At 35.1% G+C, this 20,837-nt stretch overlaps 2 long non-coding RNA genes across 3 annotated transcripts in view; both read left to right on the forward strand.

Moving 5' to 3' along the window:
• The first annotated feature begins 4,817 nt into the window (after positions 1-4,817).
• LOC144248889 (uncharacterized) lies at positions 4,818-6,063 on the forward strand. Its single transcript, XR_013342063.1, has 2 exons — positions 4,818-4,963; positions 5,426-6,063. It is a non-coding gene; the product is annotated as an uncharacterized LOC144248889 (long non-coding RNA).
• A 3,214-nt stretch (positions 6,064-9,277) lies between these two features.
• The window catches only part of LOC110475075 (uncharacterized), a 30,199-nt gene continuing 18,639 nt past the window's right edge, over positions 9,278-20,837 (forward strand). For both annotated transcript variants that reach the window (XR_013342064.1, XR_013342065.1), the window contains exons 1-3: positions 9,278-9,381; positions 9,516-9,689; positions 18,538-18,685. This is a non-coding gene — a long non-coding RNA (uncharacterized LOC110475075). The remainder of the gene's footprint in view (positions 9,382-9,515; positions 9,690-18,537; positions 18,686-20,837) is intronic.

Here is a 20,837-nt window from a genome sequence, read left to right on the forward strand (position 1 = left end):
TTTGTCTTTGCTTATGAACATACAAATTTTTTCTTTTGTTTTAGTAAACCACCTTACCTTAACCTATGAGTTGTTTTCCATCTTATTTTACCTCCCCTGTCCAGCTGGAAAGGGAAATGGTAGGGTAACTCAGTGGTCACCTGGATCCAGCCAAGGTCAACCCACCACACCTGTATGTTACAGTTACTCAGAATCAAATATATTTAAACGGCATCAAACATATAACAATGGGTTATGGAATAAAAGTGCTCTAGTGCTTAATATGTGTGACTTATTAAATATATTACTATCCATCAGGCAGTAAAAATTGCTATTTTTTTCTCCTACAGTACTATTTGTTAGGATGCTAAAGCACAAAAGAAATCCTACTATGGGAAAGGAGAGCAGATTTTATGAGAAGAAAGACCAAAATAATACTAAAGAATTGACAATTCATAGTGGATTGACATGGAAGATTTTCTTTCCTAGAATGAAATGTAATACAGGGGAGATACTGACATTCTATAGAAGTCTTTTAATGTAGCTTCATTATCTTGCATTCATTAATCTTATTAGAGATGGGAAAGATTTAAGGAAGAGATGTTTATCTTCAAAATGTATCAAATTTCCAAGAATTTTTATGGGAGTAAAATGAATTTTCATTTTGAGACTGTATGTTCAGGAAGAGGTCAGTATTCCCTTAAATAAATAAATTAAAAAATAGGTGGATAAATACATCCTGCCATGGATGTCAACCTACTATCACATTGGTGTTTTGCTTTGTGAAATTATTTGTTGTGACTTCTGTTTATTGATTCCTTAGCATATACTTTTAATTGCATTCAACTAATTAAGTTAATTTTATTTTTCTTTTCAATATTAGTGATTATCTTGATTGATCAAATGTTATGAGCTAGCAGTTTATTTCTTACATATACATCATGATTCATTGAACTATACAAAATAAATTTAAAAACACAATTAAATTAAAATCTCCTATTAAGAATATAACATTTTATATCACCAGTGCTTTGAGTTTTCTACTTTGTTTTCTGTCTTTCCATGCAATTCTCTTCATCCTTTTTACATTGATGAATAATTCTTAATCCTTGTTTTACAGCAACACCCTAAAGGAGCAGAGGAAATTAATGTTTTGTTCATTATGATAAATAGATAATTTTGTTCCTTTGGTTTAGACAATAGATTAAATTTAAATGTCCTACGCAGATGTATATTATTTATTTTCATAGACAAATTTTGAAAAATAGTCTTAGAGTGTAAATTCAACACTTAAACATTACTTTGCTTCAGCATATCTTCAGTATTCCTCTTCCAGTATAAAACCATATTTAGCCTAGTGGCCTTCTTCCACACAAATACTCTCCACATCCCACATTTTGCATACTCTGCCGTGGGTGGCTTATCTGCAAACATAACAGCTAATGTTACCAGATAGGTGGTGCTATGATTCTGTGTATCAAAGGGCAGACTTCAGCCATAAAAGCTGACAGTAAGAACCTCTTCACATTTTATTCTGAAAAGCAACTGGCATTTTTTCCCCTCTATGCTCTGAGGGAGCTCACAGAATAATAGGTGAAACGTCAAGAATAATTAAGAAAAATGATGGTGTTATATAGCAGCACAAGAAATTCATCTTTTCTGCTGTGATCTTCCTGCCCACCTTCCTTTCTGCTTTTAAATGTCATCTCTGTTCTCAAATTATTTAGGATAGGCCTTGAGAGAGGATAGAATATTTTTAGGTAATTTAACACACTCTTTGGTTGAATTCCTGATGTCTATTTTTCTTCATATCCCTCCAGATAAAAAAGGTTTCTTTTAATTCCTTTTCTGTGTTAAAGTGTGAGAAAATTAACTAGAGTCATTTATTTATTATTAATAATTAAGTAGGAGTGAGATCAAGACCTTTTTCTTCCTCATTTCCTGAAAATGGTTTAAGATATTTTATTTTACCATCACTCCACTGTCTCTCTGTTCACAAGTATATATCCTGAGAAAACTCTTTCCTACTCCTTGGAAATAAGGTGTCCAGAGCACACTAGAGTAATGTTATTTTGAAGGATTTCAGAACTCAGACTTGCTTCAGTTTTACACCAGAAATTTGTTGTAATGTATTTAACAATAACTACCACACATATCCTCCTTTCTACTGATAGGGAGCAGGATTTCAGTCTTTATTTTGCAGAATTATAAAACAGATTAAATTGTTTTTGTGCATTTTTTAAAAACTATTTTATTCAGTATAAAACCTTGATCAAAAAAAGTATTGCCCTTTCACTGTGGAACTTAAATATTTGGAGAAGAAAATGAAGAAACCAGATAGCAGGAGAAAATGAATGTGAGTGTCTAACTGTAGATATTCTACACATGGATAGAGATAAAACACACACAAATTATGTAAAATTAAAAAAGTAAAATATTTCTTGCTTAATATTATACAATTGATTACTGGGACTAAAAACTTTTCCTTTTTTTTACTTTTCCCTAAAGATTTTTCTCACCTATTATTCCTGCAGAATCCTTGAACTACTCTCTCTTTCTTTTTCTGCAGTCTCACCTTTGTTACCTTTCATGGTGCTATCCTATGCAGTTTTGTCAGTGCTCTTTCCCAGAGTTTTGGCAATTTTCCTGGATGCATGAGCCAAGATTATGCCATTGTGTTGCATTAAAATTAGGCTTTGGATCACAGAAACTTAATGCTCTAGGAGGTTTAAAAGCACTTTATACTATTTTGACAAGAGACTCAATTCTATTGCCTGACCATCACTGCTTAACATCACTTGAGATGTCCTGAGGTATCAAATAAAACTTTATGGGACAGAGGTGATGAGAGGCTACAAACACAAGCCATCAGTGTGCCCAAGTAGCCAAGAAGGCAAATGGCATTCTGACCTGTATAATAAAACTACTGTGGCCAGCAGGACCAGGGCAGTGATTGTTCCTCTGTACTGGGCACTGTTGAGGCCACAGCTCGAGTGCTGTGTCCAGTTTTGGGCCCCTCACTGCAAGGAAGGCACTGAGGTGCTGGAGTGAGTCCAGAGAAGGGCAACAGAGCTGGTGAAAGTCTAGAGTCAGTCCTGTGGGGAGTGGCTGAGGGAGCTGGGGCTCTTTAGCCTGGAGAAAAGGAGGGTGGGAGGAGACCTTCTCACTCTCTACAGCTGCCTGAAAGGAGGCTGCAGACAGGTTGTGGTTAGACTCTTCTAGGGAACAAGTGATAAGACAAGAGGACACAGCCAAAAGCTGCATCAGAGGAAGTTCAGTTTGGACATCAGGAAGAACTTTTTCACAAAAAGGGTTGTCAGATACTGGAATGGATTACACAGGGAGGTGGTGGATTCACCATCCATGGAGGTGTTCAAAGAAAGACTGACCTTGGCACATAAGGCTATGGTTTAATGGATAAGGTCAGTCAAAGATTGGACTCAATGATCTTGGAGGTATTTTCCAACATCAATTATTTTATGGTTGTATGAAAATCAATCAGATAATTTGATATGTGTATTTTTTCTCTACTGAGGCACAACATGGAATCAGTAAAACACATTAAGTTTTTGATAAATTTGAATTCACAACTGGAGTTTTGCCCATTTCAATGATTAAAAGGATGAGATAGTGCATTTTTTAATCTTCAAACCTTGTGAAATTCTGAATTCAACAAATAAAGCAAGTATAAATGCAGAAAGAGAGATAATTATCTTTCAGTTACTGGAAGATTTTATTTGTAGGCAGTAAACGTGGGTCTTATTTGGATAAGAAAATATGAGGGAAGTTGGAGTTTTACTCCTGACTCCTGCTTAATGTTGTTACTGCTGAAACCAGATAGGAGAACAAATTTCCTCTACCAAAAGCTTTGAAGAATCTTCTTATTAATAACATAAACTGACCAGAAATGTTTCATACTGTTTAGTTGGACTAGAGGAGGTAGAATTGTATTTTTTGGATTTATTTTTATTTATACAAAGAAGTAATCATTTTCACAACAGCTGTGTCAGGTAGATCAATCAACGTAATAATATTTTCTGACTCTCAACCATGAAATTGTAGCAGGACATTGTATAAATGACCTCTAGTCACATATTGTTCAGCCTTTTTTACCAACTGAGACAACCAACCTGAGATTTGTCTCACCTAAATTGACTTATCTGAAGTTGGACATTCAGTCTAACACTGATGTCTAAAATGCCTCCGTAGAAAATAGGAAAAAAAAAATCCAAGAAAAGGAAAGACACTTCCAGTCAGAAAGTAATACCAACATGAAAAGGCAATACTTTATTACAGTGGGAGGGAAGCTGAATTAATTATTTAGACTAGCCCCTTGCTTATTTTGATTGACTTAGGGTTTTTTTAACTTTTTCCCACTTGACCTGCTCTAACATTGAGTTCTGAACAGCAGGTTTAAATACTCTGTGAACTTAGTATCTTTATTTTATAATCTACTTGAGTCAAATTTCCCAAATTATATTAACAGCAGGGGAGACAAATAGATCAAGAAACATATCTCATACATTTAATTGTGAGTAAAATTGTCCTCAAACAGCTGGTGGGTTATGTTCTCACATTTTATGGTCTATAGCCATACTATCATCTATTTTGTTTTAATTTTTTTGATAAATCAGAATAGTGACAAGTTAGGCCTAATTAACAAAGCAAGTCATCTCTAGTAAAAGTCCCTAATCTTTCCACTTGCCATGATAAATGTACCAAGAGGTAATTTACTAATGATAACACTTGCCCAGATATTAATGTCTTGTCGTGGTTTGACACGGAAAGAGAATTTTTTCCGGAAGGAAGAGGTCAATTTAGATATTGACCAATTGAAAGTAGACACGCCTCTGAGAACACAGAGGGGTTGAAAGCAGAATTCCCAGGGGAACTCGCTCTCTTTGGTTCCGGTCAGCGTGCAGTGCAAACCTCCCCTGCCCAGCCACGAGCTGGGTGGGGGAGGGGAAGCCCCATGGCCTGAAAGGTAGGCCCCAAGGGTGGTGGAAGGACTGGAACCGGGCTGGCCCCTGCAGATGGAAGGGTGGAAGAAATCTGGGATGTCTCCATTTCCCCTCCCCCCCCCGCCCCGGTTTCTCTCCCGAGGGGGAGAGAGAAAGAGACGGCGGCGATCCTGTCCTGTCAGCAATTCCACCGCGAGGAAGGAGGAGTGGGGGGAGCTGCAAGGTGCCCAGTTGTGTGGGAGTTGCTGGATGTCCGGGCATCGAGCCATCCCTGGGAGTTTGGACTTTTAACCCTTCCTTGAGAAATGAAAGCTTTGTGAATTTTCCTTTCCCCTCCTCGGTTTGAAAGAGAGGAAGAGGGACACCTTGGACCCTGGGATGGGATGTTGGAAGGAGGAATTCTGGATGGGAGGGGGACAAGGAGTGGCTTTTTGGCTGGACTTTTCCGTGTTAGCCACAACCTGAACCAAATCTTCTCCTTCAAGAGGGACTGTGTTTTAGGAGGATGCCAGTGAGTCAAGAGACCTGCTTCAGCTGGGAAAAAGACAAAAGTGGAGTGAACAGAGAAAAGGTTAGGGGGTTTGTGGTGGCACCCCCTTGCCCTGGAAAGGAAAGAGAAGAGAAGAAGATCTCTGTTCTTGAGCCCTCGGCCCCAGGGGAAAATGGGGGGGACTGTGGTCCCAAACAATGAAAAACTTAACTGTTGTTTTCTCCCCTCTTGGCAGGGCATCCTTGAAAGGAAAAATCCTAAAGCCAGTCTGACCATCCATGCATTGTGGTGAGAACACTGTGCATGGAAAGGAGAAGGGTCACCATGGCAAACTTTTTCTCCGGGCGGTGCCATGTGTGACATGGAAACACAGGATGTGGAGCTGTGTTTCTTGGGGGGTCTGTGGCACAGGAGAGACTCTGTTCCCTCAATGGACTGAGTATCAGTTGTTTGGAGGGTGGAAACCTGATTGGGGTCCAGATTGTGTCTCACTGTGGTTTGTTGGAGTTGGGTGGTGGGGGGAGGAATATTTTGCAAGGTTTTAATTTGGATCTTTGTGTGTTTTTTTTTTCCCCTTCTTTAGTTTTCTCTTTTCTTTTGTAGTAGTAGTTTAATAAAGTTTTTTTCCTGTTATTAAGCTTGGGCCTGCTTTGCTCTATTCTAGATTCCACTTCACAGCATTCAAGGTAGGGATCACATTTTCATGGGGGCACTGGCATTGTGCCAGTGTCAAACCGTGACATGTCTTCAGGTACAAGCCAATAAAAAAAATTCAGCCTATGGAGTTTGGAAAGATAGAGTCAAAGACTACTACATTAATTATATCAAATTTATATCTACAGCTATTCAGAAAAAGGGATAAAATTTCTATCAGCAGTAAAGGGAAAAGCAACATATATTTCCAATGTTTATAAAGAAAATCAGTATTTCAGAAAAAAATTATAAAGAATGGCAGATGATAGAAGTAATTATAGTACTATAGAATAAACCAGGATAAAGCACATATGTTTAAAAGAATATAGATATCTTTAAAAAATGTAGATCAAGTTCATACCTCTTGCAGATTAATTGCCATTGAAAATACCCATGCTGGACAAACAGCTAAGTTTTCTAGCCTGTGTTTGACCTATAATTTTCTTAATTGCCCGAAATTCCATTTTTGCTTATGCTTAGAATTGTTCTTGTCTCCTCTTGATGATGCACAGCCCCAAACTATCTCCAGATGGAATTCATAAATTTCCTAAAAAGACCAGTGTGGTAGGACTGAAGTTCTGAAACTTGTAACATGACAGTGCCTGACAGTTTTTGAGCCACCTATAAAACTGTTTCAATTGCTTTGCCCTTAAATCAGAGCAGTGAGAGAAAGTGGATGAGGGGATGCATTGCTTGTGTTTCGTATGACAGACTCTTGGTTAAAGAAATCACTTGGAGGATTAGAGTTCTAATCTAAAGGGTTTCATTTTTTTTTTTTTTTTCTCTTGAGGAATATGCCCTGATCACCACATAAGCATAATGGAGGAAAGCGGGAAATGAGAGAGAGAAAAGAAAATGGGAATACCCTTTCCACCTCATGTTGAAGCTCTGTCACTGATTAGTCAAGAAACTAAGACTCGTGAGCCCTGCAAGAGAACAGCCACAACTCTTTAGCTTTAGAGATAAGAAATTCATAGCTAAGGAGAGTCACCAGTACTTGCTCAGAATTGTTACTAATTATTTCAGTTTTCACATCCTTGGCCCTAAGTCCATGGTAGAGAGAACTGTCCTGTTGTACTTGTGCCTATCCATGAACCTTCTGTCCCTCATTATCACAGCCTCAATGCAGTAGAGTTTCCTGGAAACAGACAGTGATGCTGCAAGTCATCCCATGATTGTACTGGTAACAGACCTAATACTGGTAGTGCAGAGATAACTAAAATTCACTACTTTTCAGATAAAAACATTATCCCTCATTCAGCAACCAGAAAACAACTTGGTGAATCATAAGAGAATTTGTTACTGTTCCACAGATACCCTCAATATCCTTTTTTTTAAGAGAAGTAAGGTGAAACAATGGGAATGTAATATTGGCTCCAGCAATGTGCGTTTAACATCTTTCCACCTTCCCGTTGCTTTTGTGAACAAACATAGATATTCCACCAAATTATCTAAAAAAGTCCAGGTTTACCTCACAAGAAAATTTCTCTCATTCTTATTTATTTACTTATATTTTAATTTATTTATTTATTATAAGACCTGTATCCTTACCCCACTGACTTGTCATGTTTTTCTTTAGTGCAAAAATTAACATATGATCCAGTTCATTACAAAGGTAGCATAGGCAGAGTATGTAGGAAGGTAGGAGCCCACACTCTCAGGCAATAAAAAGTTTAGGGTATGTCTTTGTAAATGCCACACAAGACAGAGTCTTTCACCAGATAATGACCCAAAACACATTAACAATACTGCCAGAGGGAAGCAATAGATCATTAAAATGGCAGTCACATTCTTGAACAAATCAGTATTTGGATATTAAATGGGCAAATGTTGAAATACTGACTGGATAGGGTTTTCAGGTTAACTCTGAATCAGATTTTCTCTTACCAGTCATCTTGCTCAATGTGAATGAATTTAAAGTGATAGAAAAAACAAAATCTTCTTTGATAACTTGTTTTGCTCACTTTTTTTTTCTAGTGTAAACAATTCTGGAAGAAGAAATTCAGAGGAGAATTCATTAAGTGAATAATTCTGAGTACTGCATGTGTGGGAATTCCCTGATGCTGCAGCCCATCATTCAAATTTAGTTTGTTTAACATAGCATATAATGAATTAGCTATGACAGTGGTTGCATTTATTAAAAAAATGTTGATCTTTTAATGATAAAAAAAACCCACCAAAAAAACAACCAGCAGCCCATTTCCTACAATTAATACTGTCTAAGTTTAAAATACCTTAGAGTTTAAAATATGTGTCAATTTATCCTTTCAGAAGCAGACTCCAGTACAATATTTCTTTTCAACCATTGATTCATGTTAGTCTTGCAGATATATGCAATACCTTACAGGTAATGTGTCAGTCTAAATCAAAAGAGGGTGTTTTGTGTGATTCTGGGGGTCATCTGTCATCTGAGCTTTCACAGTTTTTATAGGAAGCAATAGGAAAGAAACACTAATCTTAGAAAAGAAAGAGCAATTGACCAGCACTTATTAGACTCTCCTGGTCCACAATTATATCAACAATATAAATTATATATATATATATATATATATATATACGTAAATTATATATTTATATATATATAAATATATATATAATAAAATTTATAGTGATATCATATATCATATATTTGCAGCATGTGGTCCACCACTTTCCCTATAAAAGGATCTTTGCAGAGACTAATTTTGAGAGAATTTAATAATATCCAATTTCTTCAGCTCAAGAGTTACTCCTGCCTGCAGTGAATCTGAACAATCTAGCATACAAGTTCCTTGAAATTAAAATTAAGCACCATCCTTCCTTCCTCTCTGTTTACCTCTCTGCCTTGGGCACAGTCCTGTACCCAAACACAATCCTGCATACTGAACAGTTAAATACAAATGAAATTTCTGGAGCTCATTAATGACTTAGGGACTGAACTTCATCTTTGATTTGTGAAGATGTCTTTGCCTTAGAGAGTGAAACTGTGAAGGATGAAATATTTAGGAAGTCAGAATTTGCAAAATCAGTTAATGCTTAACAAAAGCCAAAGAAAAGCCAATTCTCAATGTTTACATTTCTAGTTTTAAATCAAACTGTGTCAGAGAACATAAATTTTGATAAGGATGGAAACATGCTTATCTGTACTAATATATTTAGAGCAATCCCTGTCACAGTTTTGATCAGGCCAAGCAACAGCTGAGGACAATTCAGATGTTAACACAAGACATGGACTATTCCCAAAAGTCCATATCTGCTCCCAGATATGGGGCAGGGTAGGTAAGTAAGAGACAGATAGGAACAAGGTGTGCTGGTTTGTCTCTCAAGTTCAGGTAACAGACTCTATCTTGTTTATTATTTTAATCATAGATAAATACTCTAGAACATCCTCTAAATAATTTTTTTCTCCACAGATTGCTCTGGTATCAGAATTCTAAGCCACTTTGTTAGAAAAAGGATACTTTTACTTTAATCTAATCTACTGAAAAATTGTTCATGAAGGATGCCTGCTGTTTTCCTCTGCACGTATTTATACTCTCAATTTATTGTTGAATAGATAATCAAAATGCAAGAATGTCAATTTGAAGGTAAGTTCAAACTCCTATTTGATTTGATTCTTATTTGAAGCTGAAATAAATATTCTCATTACAGAACAGACATAGTTTGATCTAGAAAATGAGACACCATGTTTCAATATGATCTGACTGGAAGCTGCCTTTGATCACTTGAACACAAAATTACATATGTATAGATTAGTTCAGTTCCCATGACCCACCAAAAGGTGAAGCTACTGCCCTAAAATCACTAGAAATTGTAATTAACTATTAAAGAAATAATTTCAATATCTAATTATAATCAAATTTTTAGTTGCATTTCAAAATATTCTGGAGCCTAACTTTTTATTTCTGTTCCTAAAACACTCGTATAGGAGTGAAAAAGTTTCTATTATTGCAAGTAATAAAATATTTCTCTAAGAGAAAAATTGGACAAGATTTTCTATTAGATCTTCTTTATAGTTGTATTAAAAGACAGCTCTAGGGAGCTGATGTTTATTCACAGAGTGTATGTACCACAAAAAGTAACTGTGCATGTAACTTCTTGACAAGGATCTTAAGCTGTCCTAAGTATTTTGTCTCACTTGTTAAAAGGTTAATTTTAGCTCAACTATTCTATTTATTTATTTATTATTGTCACAATTTAGGTATTATATATCTATATTAGAAATTGGCCTAAGTACTTCAAGGTCATTTCATATCTGGTAGTACAGTGCTAATAATAATAATATTCACTGATAACATCAGAACTGTAAGCTTACATAAAAGTTTTGATCTGTTGGCAATAAAACGTACAAATAATGTCAAAGCTCTTTAAAATCTGCTAAATTTCTGTGGGGTTTGTGCTGGTTTTTGGTTTGAGTTGGTTTGGGGTTTTTTCTGTCCAAACTTTGAAGAGATCAGATTTAAAAGTTTATATTCTTCATTTGTGTTTCAATAAACTACTTTTTTTCTCCCATGCTTAGCCCAAAAACTGATTTTATGCTTATTAACAAGCATGTAAATGCTTTGCATTCAAAGTTTTTAGAAGATTTAGTTAAATAATTGACTTTTAGTCCTGGAAGCCCTGCCAGGAATATTTTCCAGTAGGCCAATACCCAATATAAGAATCATCTACTATTTACCCAACACTAAATTATCTACATGATCTTTTTTTTTTTTTTTTTTTTCATTTGGAACTCCTTCTTACTGTCAACCACTGAGATGAAAACTGACCAAAATCTGAAAGTCACATGAATAGTTGATTTCGCATTCAACAAATGAATATTAAGTACATTGTGAGGCACAGAATTAGTTAGTGCAGGAAATTTTAAGTGGAATTACAAAAGCCAATGCATGTGGAACATTAAGAACGGAACAAGTTTAAGAATGCAAGGAGAGCTGTATGTGCACTGCTTTGAACACATACTAATTAACTTGTAAAAAATATGATAATGAAGTACTAGTATTCATAACAATGAAGGAAATTATAACAAAATGAAATATGTCTTCAGGTCAATTTTTTTTACAGTTAATGAATTAATATACAAAAATAAGAATAGGTACTCATTCCATGCTTGCAAGTAAATCCTCTGTCTAAATATTCACATTCACATGTGAACTAAGGGTTTGATTCAGTGAGTCCATTACCATGTCAAGACACATCCCACTGGGTTTTCATCTTCCTATGCAGCATTACACAAATCTCCCACAGGTCTTATGCAGCTTCTGTCAATCAAAAATAAAGTCAAATATACACTAGGCTATCCTAAATGGCATTGGATACATTTTATTAGGATGAATCAAACTAAATATCCAAGGAATGTAACAGGAACCTTATAAGCCATGATCACTGCCACATGGAAGTTGTAGTGAAATTGTGTTGCTTACAATACAAAACTAACCCACACCACAGAAATTAATTTCATTAGAATTAAATTCAAAAGGTTTACACTGTATGTACAGAGAAAGGTTATTCCTGTTATGCATTCTTAATTTCACAGTTAAAGATTTAATGAACTTAAAGATGTTTTCTGTTGTGTTGAACAGAAAATAGAGTACTAAAATATAACAGAAATATATGGAAGAAATTTTATGAAAGCCACAATCTAAAGAAGTACAATGATATATTGTAAAAAGTGGTACAAAAAATAGAATCTGGAAGACTGGTTATTGCTTTTCAATGACAATAGAACATGACAGAAAATCCCAATAATTAAAACTGTGTAAATGGACTTTTTTGATGTGGCTGTAAAAAATAGAGTATTTAGCAACCCTCATAACTCTCATGAAGTTGTAGATATTTTGTCACTCTGGATCTGTAAAAAGTCCAGCGCTATACTGGGAATCAAGAGAAAGACTTCAAGGGAGAAAACAGACTCTGGAGATGTATGAAAAGTTCAAGGTCAAGAGTCAGTATCAGGAAAAGAGAATTAAAAATTCATCAGGAGTTAAAGGGAAGAGGTAAAAAAGAACTAGAACCTAGAGTCATTCAAGTGTCTCAAGTGACATCAGGAATGAAGCAGAGGAATATAAACAAATAGGTGTTCTAGCCTACAGCTAGCTACCTCTTAAACACTCTAACGGCTGTTAAACATGCAGTCCTATGGGTATAAATAGTTTAAAACTAATTAATTTGTCTTATTAGAAAAAATATATATGAAAATTTTGAGAACCAGAATCAGAATCAGCTAGGCTGGAAAAGACCTTTGAGATCATTGAATCCAGCCTAGGACCCAACATTACCACATCAACTACCCGATGGCACTAAGTGCCTCATCCAGTCTTTCCTTAAACAGTTAAGGGAAGCTGATTCTACTCCCCTCCCTGGGAAGTTCATTTCAATATCTAATCACTCTTTCTGTGAAAAATTTCTTCCTAATGTCCAACCTAAACCTCCCCTGACAGAGTTTAAGAGTTTATGTCCACTTGTTCTATCATTAGTTGCATGAGAGAAGAGACCAACCCGCACCTGGCCACAGCCTCCTTTCAGGCAGTTGTAGAGAGTAATAAGGTCTCCCCTGCACCTCCTTTTCTCCAAAGCTAAATAATTCCAGCTCCCTTAGCCAGTCCTCACAAGACTTGTACTCCAGATGCTTCACCACCTCCGTTGGCCTTCTCTGGACACACTGCTCAGTGACCCTCCTGAATTGGGTGGTCCAAAACAGGACACAAAATACTAGAGGTGTGCCCTCATCAGTGCCAAGTATAGGGGGACAGTGACTTCTCTGTTCCTGATACAGGCCAGGATGCCATTGGCCTTCTTGGCTACACTGGGTCATGTTAACTGTTAACCAGCACTCCCAGGTGCTTTTCTGCTGGGCAGCTTTCCATCCTGTCTGCCCCCAGCCTGTGGCACTGCATGGGGTTGTATCCTGGTCAAAGTGCAGAACCTGGAACTTGATCCTGTTGAACCTCATACCATTAGCCTCAGCCCACTGAATCAGGCTGTACAGATCCCTCTGCAGAGCCTTCCTATCCTCCAGCAGATTGAGAGTCCCACGCAACTTGGTGTTTTCTGAAAATTTACTAAGGGTAGACTTGATCCCCTCATCCAGATCATCAATAAAAATATTAAACAGAACTGGGTCCAACAATGATCTCCTGACCTCCATAAAATTATGAATATTTTCTCAGCCACAGATTCTGGCCTTTCTCCACATCTGGCACATACACTGTATAAAGAAAATAGTTCAAAAATATTTATTACTGTGGATATTACTATGTTATTTAACATTTCTATTTTATGTAATAGCTGAATCCTAAAGCCAGACCATTTCAAACTGGAAATTCAAGCATGTGCAGGAGGACAGTAAATAAAGTAGAAGTTAATTTCTCATAATTATAAGTTTTTCACCAACCTGATCTGAGAGACATATACCAAAAATGGCAACTAGGTCAGATGACAGAGGACAAATTAAAAACAGTAGGACAAAAAGTACATTGAATATTAAAAGGCTAGTGCATGTAAGGATATACAATTAGAAGCACTGTTGCTAAGAAAACCTAATTTGATGATATAGGAAAGATGAAAATAATCGTTGCATCACTCTGAAGAAGAGTTCCTTATCAAAAAAATATCAAGACTGAACTTTTTTATTAAAACTGCCAAATAACCAACAAAAAAATAACTGAGAAGTGATATGAAGAAAAAGATTCAGGAAGATAGTATCCCTTCCCAGAAACTTTCCAGACATGTTTAGACTATGCTTATTCTGGTTTTTGAAGCTATTAGTAGATTTTTTTGTTTAATGATTTGGGTATTATCTCATTTCTTGGGAAAGAAAAGAAGCTTTATTCTTATTATTCATGTTTATACCTTTAGAGGGTACTTCAGATCTTGAATCCAGATTCAGCTGGTTCTTAAATAATGAGTTGGGGAATCTTGCAATTGCAAAGATCAGCTCCTTTCCTTGTATGGTATATATATACACAGCACTGAGGGTGTTAACTGCTATGAATACCATTTCTTCTCTTCTACAAATACCACCCTTTAGATGGTTACCTTATTACTCTGAATTTCATTCTTGAAAGAATAATCCTACCCCATTATAGCTATGAAAGAGAGGGAGGTGCCATGAATATTTTCTGCTGGTAGCTTCACTACAGCTAAATTAAGAAGCGACTTTACCAGCTATTGAGTTGTTCAGAGGAAGTATGAAAGTATTAGCATCTTCCCATTTTTAGACACTTCATTGGAGATGTCCTTAAAGCGCCTATCTCCTTCCATCAATTGTCTGAGGTGCTTAGTTTAGAGTCGAATCCTAATTTCAGATTTGCTGCAACATTAATTAAGACTGATTCACTCAGGCTTTCTAAGCTAATTAGATAAATTATAATTACTCCAAAATGCATAGCAGTCTTCTATTTGTGATACAACTTTTGTTCAAAACCTTTACATTTCCCAGCAAATCATTTTAGACTGCTAACTCAAGAATGAAAGACTGGGCTGACTCTAGCCTAAATGTTATTCTTTTATCTTGTTTGCTACATCTTCTTCCTCTCCACATATGCACAGATGAATTTATGAAAAATACATTGCAAACATGAATTACAAACTCCCAGAACATCTGGCAGCCCATAAATAAGAATACCTCCATAAAGGCTTTGCTGAAAATTAAAAGCTTTTATTTTCCTGAACAATACCATCATAACCAGCAAGCCTACAATTACTACTAGTGATTCACATACTCTGCTACAGGTACAAGAGCACTCCTTGTTTGATACAATGCCACATGGGCTACTGTGATAGTTATGAAAACAAAACAGTATGCATCGCATTCCAAAACTGGTCCTGATAGAGACACTCTTAAGGCAGACATAGATCCTTTGACATGGAAAGGAAACTAAAGCGCCTCATGGCTCTCTGCTTATTGATCACCTTTCAGACCTCAACTACTTGAGGAAAGCAGGTACTATCTGAAGTCAATTTAAATTTACAGGGGAGGGAATTTCAGGGAGCTTCCATGAAAGAAATGAATTATGTAATGCCTGGAAGGATACTAGACAGTCAAGGAGGTGATTTTTGCCAGTATGTGAGATGGATATATAAAACAACAAGAAGGATCACTATGCATCTAAATCTGCACAATTAGCATACACAGAAATTGAGTCTGGAAAAGGGGCTGAGGTTTTACCAGCTGAAGTCCTCTTTTAGTGTTTTAATGATACAAACCCATTACTAGACAAAAAACTTCAGGTGCAAGTTAAATGCCTTGCAGAGGTTAAATGACTCCTGTTTTGAATGACTATCACATTACCCAAAAATGGCAATGTGTAAAGGATTTCAGAAATATGGGGAAAATCCTTAAAATGTAAACAATTTGGTCCTTTTTTAATATCTACACTCAAATTCTCTGTAGTTGAGTCTCCAATATTACATCGTTTCTGTGAAATTGTACACTCTGAATTAGAAATAATTTTAAAAAATCTGTTGGAGTCTGAAACATTCTTGCACTTCGTAGACTGTTTCATGCTGATCTCACTGATTTTTAAAGCTTAAATTATTCCTTAACTCATTCACAGGCATCTCTTGCATCTCAGTCAATAAACAATAAATTTTCATTTTGTCCCCTTTTCTCAGTAGGTATTCAAGAGCATTAATGTATCCCAGATAAGAAGTTTTAGGGAGGTATTTTTCCTTACTCAATTTTATTAAAATTACAAAATTTACTTCAGGGTTAAATGTTACTAAGACTGTATTTCCTTTTCTGCTGCATGAGCCTCCTATTTATACAAAGAAAACCTTTTTGCAATATCATGCTGCGAGATCCATAGTACTATAAATTTTCTAGTCCAATCTTACTAGTTTTGTACATCCTAGTGATATGACATTTTCCTAAGTGTATTACTACCTTGTATTTATCTAAATTAATTCCTTTACTCCGAGGGAACCTCTTATGACAGGGTACAATCAACCAAGCAATCAATCATCTCTGTTTGTAGTAATTCAGCATGACATCATACTTCCACATTTAAGTGACCAGATTCATTCTGAATGTTTACACATGTGGTATTGCTGCATTTTTGCAGCTTCTTAGTGCCAAGTTCACCACTCTTATTCTTAGCTCACAGTGACAATAAAAATCAAATTTAGCTATCTATTCAAAGAAAGTGATGGACTCAAGGAAAAAAAAAAAAATATGTCTGGTACTAAATACAACTTGTCTCTAAATACACCATTGATGAGAGAAGTCTTACCATTCAAACTGTGAGAAATATCCATCTTGCTTCAGCAATAAGGAATATTAATAGTAATAAGGAATGCCCTGCCTTGAATAAGACAGGGCATTTTATCTGACTGTGTTTCAAGTAAAGAGTGAGTCTAAGCTTAGACTCACTAGAACATGTTTTGAAGTGGATCCCATCCCTGAGGAATAAATTTTTAAGTGTCGAAAAATTATTTGACCACCAAAAACTCAGGGTTTCCAATGGTGAATTAAAGCATGAGGAGCCAACTTCAAAACACTGATGGAGACAATTAAGTGATAGATAAGTTTTGGTGATTGTTTCTTCTGTATTTTTTGTATTTTGAAATCTCATAGCTGTATATTTGAACTAATTATAGGGTCCCTGAAAGATATTGTTCCCAGATGTAGCTTAGAAATAATTGTTCCAATTATAATAGGTTATAAGAAATTTATACAGCAATCTATTTAGGAGATTGGTACAACAGAACATTTTCATATGCAGGAAAATCCTTTCAAAATCTTTTCTAAGTTCTTGTATCACTAGATTTCTTAAACATTAAATTTCCTACAATAAAGATTTATCTCTTCAAAGATTTTCTAAATCGCGTCATTTTCCTGGTTTTATTGTCAGACCAATACACAGGTGAAACTATTGTATGATCACACTATGAACTATTATCAACATCATATCTCAAAAGAGAATGTGTGTTAATGTCATGCTGATAATTATAGACTGAAAATGTAATTTTAAAAAAGGGATTTTCTGACCTTATGAGATTTTATTGTAGAAACTTCATCTAATGCTAGAAAATACATGACTGAAATCCAGCATACACAATTTATTCAGAATAGATGGTATCTAACCAAATTATTTGATTATCTGAATGGTAAAAATATAAAAGTACTGATACATGAAATGCAGGTCTAAACAGATTTGCCAGGGCTAAAAATTAGGCTCCTTTAAATGTATAAATTAATAATTTGGAGTCTCTTAAAAAAGTTTTTAGAATTACACAGATAGCTATTCCATCTATGCCTTGTGATAAGTGAGTGTGAAAGTTCTAATGGAAGTAAACCTTATTACTGATTAACAAAAAGTCTCTGTGCTCCTAACATAAATACAACAATCAAGCAGTAAAACAATAACCATGGAGAAATGATTCTGATCTTTCTTAAAGCTCTTTAGTGAAGAATAGCAATTTAATAGGATTTGAGAATTACTTCTTGGGAAAATGACAGAGATAAACCAATAATTTTTTTTCAACATAATTAACTTTGAAGAGAGCTTCTTGGAATTTCTGGGACTCTGCAGGTGGTTTTAGCTAGCATCATATCTTCCATCTATAAAACTGAATATAGGGCTTCTACTTTTCTCCTCTACATGCATATAATATCATCAAGTTAAGAATTAGCCAATAAGATTGTTTAAGGCATACACAAGATAGCTTAGCTTAAGTTCAGTAATATTACTTCATATTAGTGAATGTTGGCAAATTTCACTGAGGCAAATATAATAACAGATGTTATTCTATCTTTGAAAGAGTTGAAGAGACCTTGATCAACTTTTTTTTTTTTTTTTTTTTTTTTCCTCAAATATTCTACAGGAACACAGGAAAACTGTTACAATATGCAGTGGTCACAGTCATCCAGTTATGTTCCAGCCTTAGACTATATATCAAGCTTAAACAAGATTAATTCAAAGTATAAAATATATGCTTTTTAAGTGCTAGCTTAATTAGCTATTTAAATAAATAAATAACCAGGAGTTGTCTTGGAGGTTCTATGTTAGAATTGGTTATATTTTGAAAGAATTTGGGGTTTTTTTAAGAGATCAAGGCTGAAATTATCTAGAGTGAAATATATACAAATAAAAATTAGAACTTGTTTATAGTCAAACAATGATATTTTGTTCTAATATTTCCTGATTTTTAATCTTTTTTTAAAATATAAGTTATATAGTGTTTTTCTTTCTGTTGCAATTTCTTGTTCAAGTGCTTCAGCTCAATAGTATAGTGCTCTGGCCTGAAAATAAACTATTAAGCTGGAAATTCTGAAGTAGCATTTGATAAACTAACTAATCATGAAAATATTTTAAAAATAATCAGAATCTGTTTTATTGTACTATTACTTTTAAACTTTACTGGAATATGAGCTCCTTCATGTGTTTTATGTTTTTCATGCTGGCTTTTATATTTACTGCGGTCTATTCTTAGCATGAATCTGCACTTGGAAGACCTTGTTTCAAGTTTTTAGGAAGAATACATCATTTTCACTTTCTGGCATATGTGAACAAAATATTTCATGCGTCCTTCCAGCTGATAGAATGAGGTCTTCATTACCTCTTCTGTACAAGACGATGCAGTAAGTAAGCAAGTATGGAGGGTAAAGGTTGACTGAAATACAGACTGAGGAAATATAATCAAAACAGAAGAATGAAATTCTCATTATCCTTTTTTTATTATTCAGATGAAAAAAAATTGCCTCATAGCTCCTTTTTTTCATGTTTTCTCCATGGTTTGAAAGAAGAAAATTTTATTTTTGGTCAAAGCAATCAGAGGCATAACAGAATGAAGCAATGGTATTGGGAAACAGGTGTCTGAACTGAGAATATCTTGGATGTAAAATGGATAATTACAGAGAGTTTTTTGTTAAGTTTGAATATAAGTGCACAGATTAAAGTGTGTGACATGTCAGATGCCATGAATTCTGAAGACCATGGAGTTCATAATAGGTTTCAGTGTTCCTTAGCCAACTGACCAAGACTGGTGTTAAGGTGTTCCAATAAGGTTGTTTTCTTTGCTGGATAACTAAAGAAGGACGAAAGATTTTTTTTTGGACAAACTGTTAGTCTTCTGTGAAGGGATAGTCAGTCTTCAGAATGAAATTAGCAGTTTACCTTATGTTCCTAAAGTGTTAATTTTACACCACCTACTTTTTTTCTCACAGATACATTGCATGTAGAAAATTCATCTGTTTTAGTATTCTCAGCCCAAACACAAAAAATTTACTTATCTCAACAAATGTGATTGATGAATGAAAACAAGCTAGAAAGCACATATTTTACTTGCTTGCAAGAGTTCTCCCTAAAATGAAGTGCATCATTGAACTAGAAAGAATGTACTTTTTCTTGTGGCCAAAGAGAGAGCCTGTTGTTTGTTCAGACAAAGGACTTCATAAAATTAGGTGTTACAGCACCATCTGGTGACTCCTATTTAATATCTTATGAGTAACTGCAATATCCACTTAGTGGTAGTAATTTTCTTTAATTGGAATAAATAGAATATTTTCTTGGTAGTTTTAAGCAATAAGGAACAATATTGTTAGAAACTCATTATTCTATTCTGATATGGAAACACCTATTATTACAAGACCTGATTACTCTTTTGGGGCAGACACTAACCATCGATCTATAAAATGGACAGGAAGACCTAAAAGAAGGTTCTAAGGAAAAATAATGTAAACGTGAGTATAACTTTTTTTTTTAGTGTTACAGAATTTTTCAATTGGTGATAAAATATTTAAAGACAAGTTCAGTATGTATCCTTTTAGTAACTAGAATAAAATGCACCTAAATTATGATATAAAATCCTTAACTATATTTTTCATCTATTTTTAGCAGATAGGTCACTAGTTTTATTAAGGAGTAATGAAGGCAATGTGAACTTAGTTCAACTGTTCAACTAGCAACTGTATTTTACCAGATCTAAGGAAAGAATTAATTGGAAGAAATATTTTGGTCATGCCACATTTTCCCTTTACAGAAAGCTCCTAGTTTGGCTCCCTTTGGAAAAAAAAATAGTGTTATTATCCAGAGGTCGACATACAAATAAGCAAACAATCATATGTGAAAACATAGTATCTCCAACAAGTAACATTACAGTGAAACCCCTGTTGGGTTTATATAGTTTTGCTTTCTTTGGTCAGTATGGACCAAAAGGTCATGGCATAATCAGTACTTACTAATTACATTTCTAATGGTAAGTTATCCTATGAAAGCTAGTATATGGAAGAAGAAAACATATTTAAACCTTTCATGATTTTTATCAATCAGAAGTTGCAATACTTAGGTATTAGTCTCAGCAGTAGAAGAAATCATTTTGGGTAAGTTACTGCAAATTTTGCAGGTGCAGAACAATATTTTCAGGGTGGGAGAAACTGAAGGAGTATTCTTGGAACATAAACAATGCTTCTCCAATTTAAGTAACTGTGATATTTTGGTCTTGAAAAGAACTAATTTTAGAGGCGTGTCAATTTGTTAAGCCTGATACATTTTGTTGCTGTTAACAAGGCAGAGAAATTTAGTTTTTCAGGAAATGTATGAACTGAAAGGACTTAAGGAGAGTAAAAGGGAGAGGCATAGAGAGCTGGGACTTTCCAGGTATTAGAAAGGAGTGCTCAAGGGAATTTTATCCATGTGCATAAATTTCTGATAGGTGAAAGTTAAGAAGATAGAGACAGAGTCTTCACAGTGGTACCCAGACACAGAACAAGAGTCAAGAGACACAAATTGAAA

The sequence above is a fragment of the Lonchura striata genome, chromosome 2 (assembly GCF_046129695.1).
Source record: "Lonchura striata isolate bLonStr1 chromosome 2, bLonStr1.mat, whole genome shotgun sequence".
Taxonomy (NCBI): Eukaryota; Metazoa; Chordata; class Aves; order Passeriformes; family Estrildidae; genus Lonchura; species Lonchura striata.